Genomic DNA, 12,096 nt, shown 5'->3' with positions numbered 1-12,096 from the left:
ATCGCAAATGGAGTACATTTTGCATGCAGCCTTAATCGCATAGGAATGCACAGTATATTTCTGTGCGATTCATGTGTGGGCATCGTGTGAACCGGTCCTAAAAGAGAAAAAGAAATGTGTCTGGAAATGAATGCAGTTAGCTAAGGTGGAAGGGATGGCAGTGTAATATTAAAAAAAATCTTTAATATTTTAATAAAGGTGTGTATAGGTTTTAAATGTGTTTTTTTTTATTTATTTTTTTTTTTTTATTGGCTATATTTTAACCCCATAACTCAGTTCTAAGGATTAACTCCTAATTTAGGGTGGAGGATGGTAGAGGAATAGTAGTTTAAAAAAATTATATATGTAAATTTATATTTTAGAATATTAGTCAGGGTGTGTATGTGCTTTAACATGTGTTTATTTTCTATTTTTCAACAGCTCTGAGAAACATTCAGGCTGCATTCACATGTCAGCGTATGATTGCGGGCAGAACTGCCGCGGTTCCGCCCGCGATTTGGAGATTTATTGCAAATCGCGGGACGCCTAGCGTTGCCCGTTGATTTGCAATAGCCCCCCAACACGCAGAGCGATGTTGCCGCGATTTACGCCCGCTGAATCGCGGCAACATCGCGCAAACAAAATCGCGGGACGCAATACGCTCCAAAAAAGTACAACAGCTTCTTTGGAGCGTATTGCGTCCCGCGATTTTGTTTGCGCGATGTTGCCGCGATTCGGCGGGCGTAAATCGCGGAAACATCGCTCGGCGTTTGGGGGGCTATTGCAAATCAACGGGCAACGCTAGGCGTCCCGCGATTTGCAATAAATCTCCAAATCGCGGGCGGAACCGCGGCGGTTCTGCCCGCGATCATACGCTGACATGTGAATGCAGCCTCAATGTTCCTTTACTGTGGATCTCTAACACGGTGCTAACACGCTGCTAGCTAACACCGCTTATCACCGAGCTGGAGTCAACACAACACGGTTTACTAAACAGCTGCAACGCCGGTGTAAAAATTGGCGGTGTTAGAGCATGTTAGGAGAACGGTGATAATGCAAGAATTAACACCGGTTACTAAACGTACACCTAAATCAGGACACTGAATAATTACACAGGTTCTGTGGCTGATTAACCACTTCAATACCGGGCACTTTCACCCCCTTCCTGCCCAGGGAAATTTTCAGCTTTCAGCGCTGTCGCACTTTGAATGACAATTGCTTGGTCATGTAATGCTGTACCCAAATGAATTTTTTTTTTTTTTTTCACACAAATAGAGCTTTCTTTTGGTGGTATTTAATCAAAACTGGTTTTTTTATTTTTTACAAAAAAAAAGAAAAAAAGAAAATTTTGAAAAAAAAAAAAAAAAGTTTTTCTAAATTTCTGTCAATTTTGTAAATAAGTAATTTTTGCTCCTTCACTGATGTGCGCTGATGAGGCAGCACTGATGGGCGCTGATAGGCTGCACTGATGACGTGGCACTTATGAGGAGGCACTAATATGCCGTACTGATAGGTGGCGCTGATGAGCACTGATAGGTGGCATTAATAGGCGGCGCTGGTGGGCAATGATAAGTGGCACTGGTGGGAGGCACTGACGGATGGCACTGATGGACGACACTAATAGGCACTGATTGGCAGCACAGATGAGCAGGCACTGACTGGCACTAATGGGCACTGATAGAGGTCACTGTGGGCAATGATTGATGTCACTAATGGGCATTGATTGGACACAGTTTTGTGTCACTGATGGGCATTGATTTGGCATTGTTTGGGTACTATTGTAGTTTACTGTAATCAGGGCACTGATGATCATTGCCCTGATTACCTTTCCTGGACTTCCCTCTGAGGAGGAGTCGCTGATGGGCTCTCCTCGCCACACACTCTGACAGTAAACGGCACTTCCCCATTTACATGTGACCGGCTGTGATTGGACACAGCCGATCACATGGGTAAAGAGCTGTGTCATTGGCTCTTTACCAAGATCAGGGTCGCGCCGTGTCCTAGGAACACGGCGTGGCCACAATCGCCGCGCTATTCCCCCTCTTACGGGCGAGCCAGACTGGCCGTTCTGGGGCGCCATCATATGACGTCGTCCCAGAACGAGAGCAGCACCTCTTCACCGTCATTTGATGGTGGGAGGGCGGCAAGTGGTTAAGGTGGTAATTAAACTCACTTAGTGCCTTATCTGCATTATGTTAGCCTCAGAACCTATGTAATTATTATGTGTTCTGGTTTAAAGAGAGGACGTGGCAACCCTACTTCCTGCCCGGGCCAATTTTTTGCTTTCAGAGCACTTTGAATGACAATTGCACGGTCATGCCCAATTCAGTTTATATCTTTCTTTTTCCAGACAAATAGAGCTTTATTTTGTTGGTGTTTAATTATCCTGAAAATTCTGAAAAAGAAAATAAAAATGTTTTTCTTAGTTTCAGTTATAAAATTTTGCAAATAAGTAATTTTTCTTCTTCACTAATGTGTGCTGATGAGGCTGCACTGATGTGTGCTGATAGGTTACACTGAGGGGCACTGATGAGATTGCACTGATATTCACTGATGAGGCGGCACAGATGAGCTGCACTGATGGGCACTGATGAGGTTGCACTGATGAGGTGACACAAATAAGCTGCACTGATGGGCTCTGATGAGGCTGCACTGATGGGCGCTGATGAGGCTGCACTAATAAGGCAGCACAGATAAGCTGCACTGATGGGCACTGATAATGAGGTGACACTGATAGGCGGCAATGATGGACACTAATAAGCCACTGATTGGCAATGATGGGGCTGCACTGATAATCAGGGCACTCATGATCAGCAAGTGACCTGTCTCTGTTCACTTCCAACAATCCTAGCAGTCCACATCCTTTGTGCCTATGTGAATATACTCACTGTGCCCTGTCAGCCTTGGACTGCCGATAACTGGTAAGTCTGCTTACATGTGACCAGCAGTGATTAGACACAGCTGATCACATGGTAAAGGGCCGCTGTAAATTGGTCCTTCACTATGATCTGTGTTCAGCTGTATCCATAGAACCCAGCGGTTACAGATCGCATCCCAGTTGGCGCACAGGAGGTTCAGTTTCGGGAGGACGTCCATGGACGCCCTCCCAGAACTGGAGAGCTGCACTGTAGCCATCTTTTGGCTATAGTGTGGGCGGGAAAGAGTGAAAGCTGAACTTCAGTACACAATAAAACAGGAATGCTGCCATAGTCTACAACACTGCAACACTGACAGGAAAATTATTCTGTATCTGGCAGCAGAGGAGGCTTTTACACTGGCACAGAAACAGGAAGGGACTCTTATTGCAAAGATTTGTACAGCCAGTGTTGAGCCTGTCCTTTACCCAATAGTAAGGCACATAAGATGTGGACTGCTAGGATTGTGGGAAGTGAACAGAGACAGGTCACTTGCTGACACGGGAGTTGCTGAGAGGCTGCTGGCCAAAAGCCCACTACACTTTGACCAAAAAGGTACATTGTTGTCTGTAAATAACACAGTCAGTCAGTGCCTGTATCAGTTCTTAACAGTAACAGTAACCTGAGTGCTCTGACGTAAGAGTTTGGCCCCAACGAGCTGGCCAGTGGAAGAAGGGGAATTATATTATAGAATGCTGGACTGTAGTGGGTAAATTTTCCATTAAATATTTCTCACTCAGCCAGGTGTATCAGAGTGTGTGGTTCTATTTGCAGAGTTGTGGGAACAGGGGACACATCAGGCGGTTCCTTTGGGGGTAAAGGCTACACTGCTATTGCTGAATAATAACTTATTGTTTTAAAACTATAAAGGCTAATATTTGTACTTGTAGGCGCTATGTGGGGCCTATTCTTCAGCACAGGTACCTGCCAGATCAAGTTCCCATAACATGGTTTTGTACACATTTTCTTTATTTTTTATAGTTAGAGCAAAAAATTGTACAGTTTAAAAAAATGTAGTCAATGAAAAATGTAATATTCCACATGAATGTGGATCTTGGCTTTTTGTATGTTTTTCAGGATCTTATTAGTTTTTGTGTTTAAAATAAATCCAGATTTAAAGAGTTCAGTAGCTCCTGATGAAATTTACACACACAAGTGAGTTAATTAGATAGTGACTCATTTCCCTCATTTCTCTCATTTCCCTCACTCCCTCATTTAAGATTGTTCAGCATGCAGTTTTGATCAGACACAGAATGTCTGAAAGAAAACAGCTTCTGCTGTACTCTCTTTAAAAAAAAAATAAATGCTTTGGGAAGCATTGGATAATGCCCTAACCCCAGAAATGTAGAGGTGGAAGAATTTACAAAATTTACACAAAACAAAGCTCCATAACCTGGCAAAATGATACAATGCCCTTGTTTCCACCCAATCTCAAAATACATTTTGATAGGTAGGTTAATTAGCTAATGTCTAAGATGGCCCTAGTAAGTGTGTGTGTATGCATGTGAGATAGAGACCTCAGATTGAGAGCTCCTTGCGGGCAGGGACTGATGTGAATGTCTGCCGACCACTCACACTAAATATACTGGAAGCGGGCGGTAGGCACAGGCAGGATCATGTACATGTATGGGATCGACCTTCTTCTGAGTTTGGGGCGCATGCAAGGACACAGCACAAGTTGGAAGCTTTTAAACCAATTATTTCCACTAAATACAGTTAATCGGCTGTGTCCAATCACACAGAACTCTGTGTACTGTGTGTTGGCAGAGTACTGAAATGATGCGCTGGAAGCTTCTTGAATGCAGATAGCTGCTTTACTTGAATGGAGAATTGCAATGCATGTCTTTACACCATGGAGACAGGAACTGAACATCGGTTTACATAGAACAGGAAACCGAATCAAACAAGACCATATACAGAGAAAGATAATACTTCCTCATATCATAGATTCACATGTACATTACACTATATAGTCACATTTATAAAGCAACTTTGCTGTTGCTCCTCCAACACTCCTTCTCTACAGAATGTGCTTTGTCAAAATATACAATGTCATCGACATAGATAAGGATCTATATACATCTGTTTTCTTGATTCCTGGAGTAGAGGCAGGGTCTGCTTTACATCTTGAGAATCCCTCTCTAGTAAGCACTTCATTCACTTTCTCATTCCACATCCTTGCAGATTGCTTAAGACCGTAGATGCTCTTCTGAAGTTTACACACAAGGTTGTCTCCTTGTTCAAACCCTGGTGGTTGCTCCATGCAGAGATCTTCCCTAATGTTTCCATATAGGAAAGCAGTTTTAATGTCTAGGTGTTTCACTTGCATGCCCCTTCCCGACTGCAACACTAAGAAGCGCTCTCATGATGGAGTGTCTTGCGACAGGAGCGAAAGTTCATCGTAATCTTCACCGGATTTCTGGTAGTTACCCTTGGTAACTAGTCTGGCTTTGTATTTGTGGATATTCCCTTCTGTGTCTGGCTTTACTTTGAAAGCCCACTTACTTCCTAATGTTTTGCAGTTAGGTGGGAGCTCTGTGAGTGTCCAAGTTTTTTTTTTTCCTGAAGCGACTTTAATTCTTCTTCTGTCGTTTTCTCCATTTATTGGCTTCCCAGGATGTTGGTTCAAGTACGTAGTCTGTTTTGACAGTGTATAACAGCTTGCAGGGGGGTATCCCCTTTGTAGTCTGAGTGGATCTTCTGATTTCAGGCAGTTTTGCAGGATCTGGTGGGGAACATGATTTAGGCATTGTGAGTTCCACCTCTTGTTCTGACTCCTGCACAGGTTCGCTTTGGTCAACCTTTTCATCTGGTTTGACTTCACAGCTATCAGGAATCAATGTTTCTGGTGATGGGCTCTCATCAAAATAAGCACTATGGCTTATTGTCACTTTATCAGTCTTTGGGTGTAGGATTCTGTGACCCTTAGTTTGCTCACTGTAACCTACTAGAATGCCCTCTATGTTCTCCAGCTTGGATCATTTCTCACTTGGAATATAGGCATATGCTTTACATCCAAACACTCTAATGTGCCCTATGCTAGGCTTTGATCCATGCCACATTTGGAATAGAGTACTGTGCGATATTTTTTCTTTCTGCTTCACCGTTTTGTTCAGGAGTGTATGGTGTGGTTTCCCTTGTTTCTTCAGATATGAGGTCACTTCTTTGCGTATGTATTGTCCCCCATTGTCGGTGTGTATTATTCCTGGTTTCTATTGGAATTTGTTGCTAGACATGGCAGCAAACTTTTGAACTTTCATCTCTCCATTTGTGGGGCTGTCTGTAGTCAGCACTTACCAAAAGTCATCCTTGTTCAGAAGCATTTCTAGCTTGAACTTCCACAGCTGGTAATTGACATTGTTCAGCTTTGTGATTGCAAAGTTCACATCTGAACCACTTGCCATTAGGGTTGAGCGAACACGGACTGTATTGTTCGGGATCATAGCGGACTTTTGGGTGTTCCGAACATTTTACTGTATATTCGGGATACAGTCCGTTGTTCTGTAATTTTATTTCATGTTTTGGTGCGGTTTTAATGGCACGGTTTCAACAGCTGCAGGGCAGCCAATCAACAAGCGTTTAACTAGTGTGCCCTAAGAAGCCATCACAGCCATGCCTACTAATGGCATGGCTGTGATTGGCCAGTGCAGCATGTGACCCAGCCTCTATATAAGCTGGAGTCACGTAGCGCCGCACGTCACTCTGCTCTAACTACTGTATATGGAGAGGTTCCTGATGCTGCTGAGGGAGAGATAGGCGATTATTCTAGGGGCAGGCTGGAGATTGCTTTCAGGGAAAGAATAGGAAGAATCTTCTTTAATCAGACAGCGATCTACATCGATTTTATTGTGTGGGGGTGCAGTGCACGATCTTTTTGCTCTGACCTGAGCCCAGTGAGGAGGAGGGAGAAAAAAAAAACTTTTATCAGTCTGTTAGGTGTGCGGCATGTAGCAGCCATGTAATGCAAGCTCAGTGCATATGTGTCTGCTTAATATGGATTTTAAAAAAAAACCTTTTTTCCTTCATATTTTACAGTGACCTACAGTGTTTAGACACTGCTGTTCTAATCTGCTATTCAAAAATCAACAATTTAAGGGGGAAAAAATTATTTTTCAGGTTTTAATTCAAATGGGTTTTTTTACTCAATAGCGGAATGGAACAACAGTATCCAACCTGTTAGGCGTGCGGCATGTAGCAGCCATTTAATGCAAGCTCAGTGCATATGTGTCTGCTTAATATGGATTTAAAAAAAAACAACTTTTTTCCTTCATATTTTACAGTGACATACAGTGTTTAGACACTGCTATTTTAATCTGCTATTCAAAAATCAACAATTTAAGGGAAAAATAAAATGTTTTCATTCATACGTTACTGTGAGATACACCCTTCAGATACTGTTGTTCTATTCCGCTATTCAATAAACACCCATTTAGGGAAAAAAATTAAATTGCGGCCTAGTCTGCATATTTTACTGTAAGATACACCCGTTGGATACTGTTGTTCTATTCCGCTTTTCAATAAAAACCTATTTAGGAAAAAAAAAAAAATTGCGGCCTAGTCTGCATATTTTACTGTGAGATACACCCGTTGGATACTGTTGTGCTATTCCGCTTTTCAATAAAAACCCATTTAGGGGGAAAAAAAAAATTGCGGCCTAGTCTGCATATTTTACTGTGAGATACACCCGCTGGATACTGTTGTTCTATTCTGCTATTCAATAAACAAACGCCCATTTAGGGGAAAGAAAGATATTAAATTGCGGCCTAGTCTGTATCTGTACGTGTGAGATACACCCTTTGGATACTGTTGTTCTATTCTGCTATTCAATAAACAAACACCCATTTAGGGGAAAGAAAGATATTAAATTGCGGCTTAGTCTGTATCTGTATGTGTGAGATACACCCTTCTAGATACTGTTGTTCTATTCTGCTATTCAATAAACACCCATTTAGGGGAAAATTAATAATTTTGCAGCGTTTGCTGATTATGTTACTGTGAGATACAGCCTTTAAATTTGTTTGGCACATCTCCGTCCACCACCGAGGATTGCAGGGCGCTTCAGTTTGACTCCTGTTGCTAACTCCTCGTACTCCGCTTCCTCATCCTCATCCACTACCGCCTCCGCATTAGGAGCAGTGATCATTTCCAAGGCTTTCAGGGCAGTCATTCACAAGTGGCTCCGAGGGTGGGTTCCTGCACCTACAAATGCCAGGTACACAATTGTCCAGCAAGGGCACAGTTCTGGAGGATGACGAGTTGAAGGATCAGGAACCATGTTCACAGCAGGGTGGCACCCAGATAACTGATAACAACAGATACTACACTTGATCTTAGCCAAAAGGTCGAGAAGCGATGCTGGTGGCATTCCCACCTGACAGCGGGGGCACAGTGGAAGCACAAGGCGAAGGCAGAGGAGGAGGAGGTGGCCAATGCAGCCAGGGCACCGCCAGCACCTCAGAAGGCAGGGTTAGCATGTAAGAAATGTGCAAAAGCTTTGTCGGCACGCCACAACAACCAGAACCACCAGCTGTTTTTTTTGTTTTTTTAAGCCCGTGGTATGTGAACATACTCAGACTATCACCCGGTGGGTGCATAAAAAAAGGGAAAAACAAAAAGTGCACAGGGTGTACACATGGTCCCTGACCCTGATCCCCCCCGGGGCGCAAGGCTCCTGACAGGGACTGGGGTACTTACACTGGCTAACCTGGCCAAAACCAGGCAGCCCCGTTCTTTAGGAGGTCTGCTGAAAAAGACCACCCCAAGTATAAGGTGGGGCTCTCCCGCAGAGAGACCCCATGAGAGAGGGTGAACCAAGCCAGAAGGCCATATCCACCCCCCCCCCCAAGACTTTCAGGGACAGGCCCAAGGACCTACACCCTACTAATCACGCTGTGCAAAATAAAGTGTACTGCCACAATAACAAAACACAAAACGTGAGACACACAAAACATAAAAGTGGGGAAAGGGATAGTGAAGAAGAATTGCAAGGTTAGTGCCACGTTGCAATACTATGGCAGGCCCTTAGGCCAGGAATAAAAAATTCCTCTGGTCCTGACTCCTGACCAAAAGGCCCGGGCCTAGAGGCAGGTGTGAAAAACATGTGTAGGAAGTGCAGTGTCCTTGGTGCCATACTCATAGTTGCCCTCCACCGTGAATTATGGCACCCCTGGACTGCCACTCCAGGGGCACATACACCACAGGCTTTTCAGAATCCCGGTCCCTGGCAAGACCAGTGCAGCCCCATCCCTACCAGAAGGCCTCAGAACTTAGACAGCTTTGGAAGAGTCCGGCCCACAACCAGGGACACATACCTTTTTCCAAGGCCAGACTCAACCCAGAAGGGGGAAAAAAAAGCCCCCCCCCGCCGCCATCACCGTTCCTTACCATATACCATATACAGTTCCTTACCGTTCCTTACGTACTATACACGTACTGAATGACGGTTCTGCCCCCTTCAACTTCTGGTTCTCCAAATTGGGCACATGGCCTGAGCTTGCCCTTTATGCCTTGGAGGTGCTGGCCTGCCCTGCAGCCAGTGTATTAACTGAACATGTATTTAGCATGGCTAGGGGTGTTATCACAGACAAGCACAGCCGCCTGTCCAGAGCCAATGTGGACAAGCTCACGTTCATTAAAACGAACCAGGCATGGATCCCACAGGACTTGTCCGTACCTTGTGCAGAATAGACATGTATACCGGCCTTACCCAGCCATTGTTGTATTTTTGATCTTTCTCACTCTTTTGGGGTCTACCCTAATTTAAAAATAAATTTAAAATTAAAAACAAAAACCAGTGTTGGCTACCTCGTCCTCTTCCACCGCCGCCTCCACCTACTCCGTGTAATGTTCTGGTACCTTTGGTACCCTAATTCCACTTTTCCTAAGTGTATGCGCCCCACCATTCTCTTTTGGTAAGGTGCGCATACACCTTTAAGACCGATGCTGTCATCACTGAGCGCCGCTGGAGCGGCTATTTCAACCTCCGGCGGTCTCACTCACATGTTCGTTCAACGCCGCATAATCTGCCTTGAAGCTCTCATGCTTGCATGCATACCTCGCTATCGGAACCACGCTGCTGATCCCTGTATCCCGTTACCGGATCATCCGCTCTTGCCGAACCTCTCCTCTACTACATTGCTACTAGTGATAAGTACCCCACAGGGGAAACCTCTATAACCTTCATACTAAAGCTTACACTATCTAGCTCTGCATACTAAGGACTATTACTACATCTGCACTAACTAAGATTGCTAGCTCTTGAGCCTAATACCATCTGCTCTTGCACTGGGTTGGTCTATCCTGTATGTTCACCTGCTACTCTATCATCTGCTACCATACATGATTGCTAAACCTATCTGCATCCCATCTGCTACTATCTTACTTTCAAGAACATTCCTTTCAAGTGTCTGTCATCTACCATCTCTACCCAACCTGTCTCTTCAGCCTATCATCACTATATTACTATACATATAAGTCACTCTAGGAACATCTTATTGAGTGTGTGTATTTACTTGCTGAATTGAGACTATCCACACATGATGAGTCTTGGGAGTTGGGATTGGTGTCTCAGCGTTTCTCTACATGACTACAGAAGTGGAATATTTCTGCAGCTGTAAATCCACATTATACATAAAACGCAGGAGCGTTACACTCCGCCACATCCACCGCCACCTCAACCTCCTACTCCATATGGGCCTCATCCTCCTAGATCAAAATTACTATTTTTTATTTTTATGTTTTTTATGTTATTTTAAGTTATTTCCCTATCCACATTTGTTTGCAGAGCACTTGCCATGCTCTTAAGAAGATTTTGCTGCCATTTGCAGCCCTCTAGCCCTTTCCATGTTTTTTTAGAGCCATTTTCGGGTCACCATTTGACTTCAATGGGGTTCGGGATCGGGGTAAAGTTCGGGTTAAGTTCGGGTCACGAACCCGGACTTTTTTTTCAGGTTCGGCCGAACCCGTCGAACCCGGACATCCAGGTGTTCGCTCAACTCTACTTGCCATCTTTCAGCAGCTTGTATACAGTATTCACTGACTTGTAGTATTCTCTCCAGTGCCTGGGCCCATAACCTATTGGCAGAGTATTGAAATGATGCGCTGGAAGCTTCTTGAATGCATAAAGCTGCAAAGCATGTCTTTACATCATGGAGATAGGAACTAAGCATATCTTTACATAGAACAAGAGAAAACAAGACCATATACAGAGAAAGATAATTCTTATAATAGATATCTCTTCTTAATAGATACACATTAACATTACACTATATAGTCACATTTATAAAGCAACTTTTCTGTTGCTCTCCCAACACTGTGAACAGCGATCTGGCTGTTTCCTCTCCCTGAAAAGCAGAGAGAAAAAACAACCATATAGTAAAGTAAAAGTGGCTTCCATTACCCACATTACACATTGTTAAGCACACAGTTACCCCTTGATTGCCCCTAGATGTTAACTCCTTTCCAGTCAGTTTCGTTATTACAGTGTCAGTGTACAGTATTATCACTGATCACTGTATTAGGGTCACTAGCGACATCAGTGTCAGCTAGTGACCCTCTCAGATATTGTCTGTTAGGGCCAGATTGACTGCCACCCTATAACAGTCCCACTATTAGTTGCTGATCACCGCCATTACCAGTATAGCATCATAGCGGTGTAAATTCCAGTATATATACCATAGTTTGTCTATGCTATAACTTTCGCACAAACCAATTTATATACAATTTATTGGGATTTTTTTTACCAAAGACATGTAGCAGAATACATTTTGGCCTAAATTTTTTAAGAAATTTGATTTTTTTAATTCTTTTATTGGATGTTTATAAAGCTATAGGCCTATATTGTTTGGTAGAAAACCTTTATAGGTCTTTTGCAGTCAGAAAACGTTGTACTAAGCCAGTATTGATGCACTGCTGTAGACACCTACTCAGGAATTTAGCTTGTTCATCCTTGCAAGTGAGCTCACTGTTTCATTTGGAATGTCCAGAGTTTAGAGTGATCAGCTGCTCCATAATTTCTTCTTTTATAGTTTAGCCTGGGACTACCAATCACACAGTGGCATAGCGTGGGTTGTCAATGACCAGGGCAAGTCAAGTAACTTGCGCCCCCTAACCCGTGGACTTTTAGCACTCCCTAAGTCCCTCCCACTAGTACAGTATTAAACCCTTTATGGTACAGTTTAGGATTATTCATACATACTGTGTA

This window comes from Pelophylax lessonae (genome assembly GCF_965119305.1).
Source record: "Pelophylax lessonae genome assembly, chromosome: 2".
Lineage (NCBI taxonomy): Eukaryota > Metazoa > Chordata > Amphibia > Anura > Ranidae > Pelophylax > Pelophylax lessonae.
Note: the sequence above shows the minus strand (reverse complement) of the source record.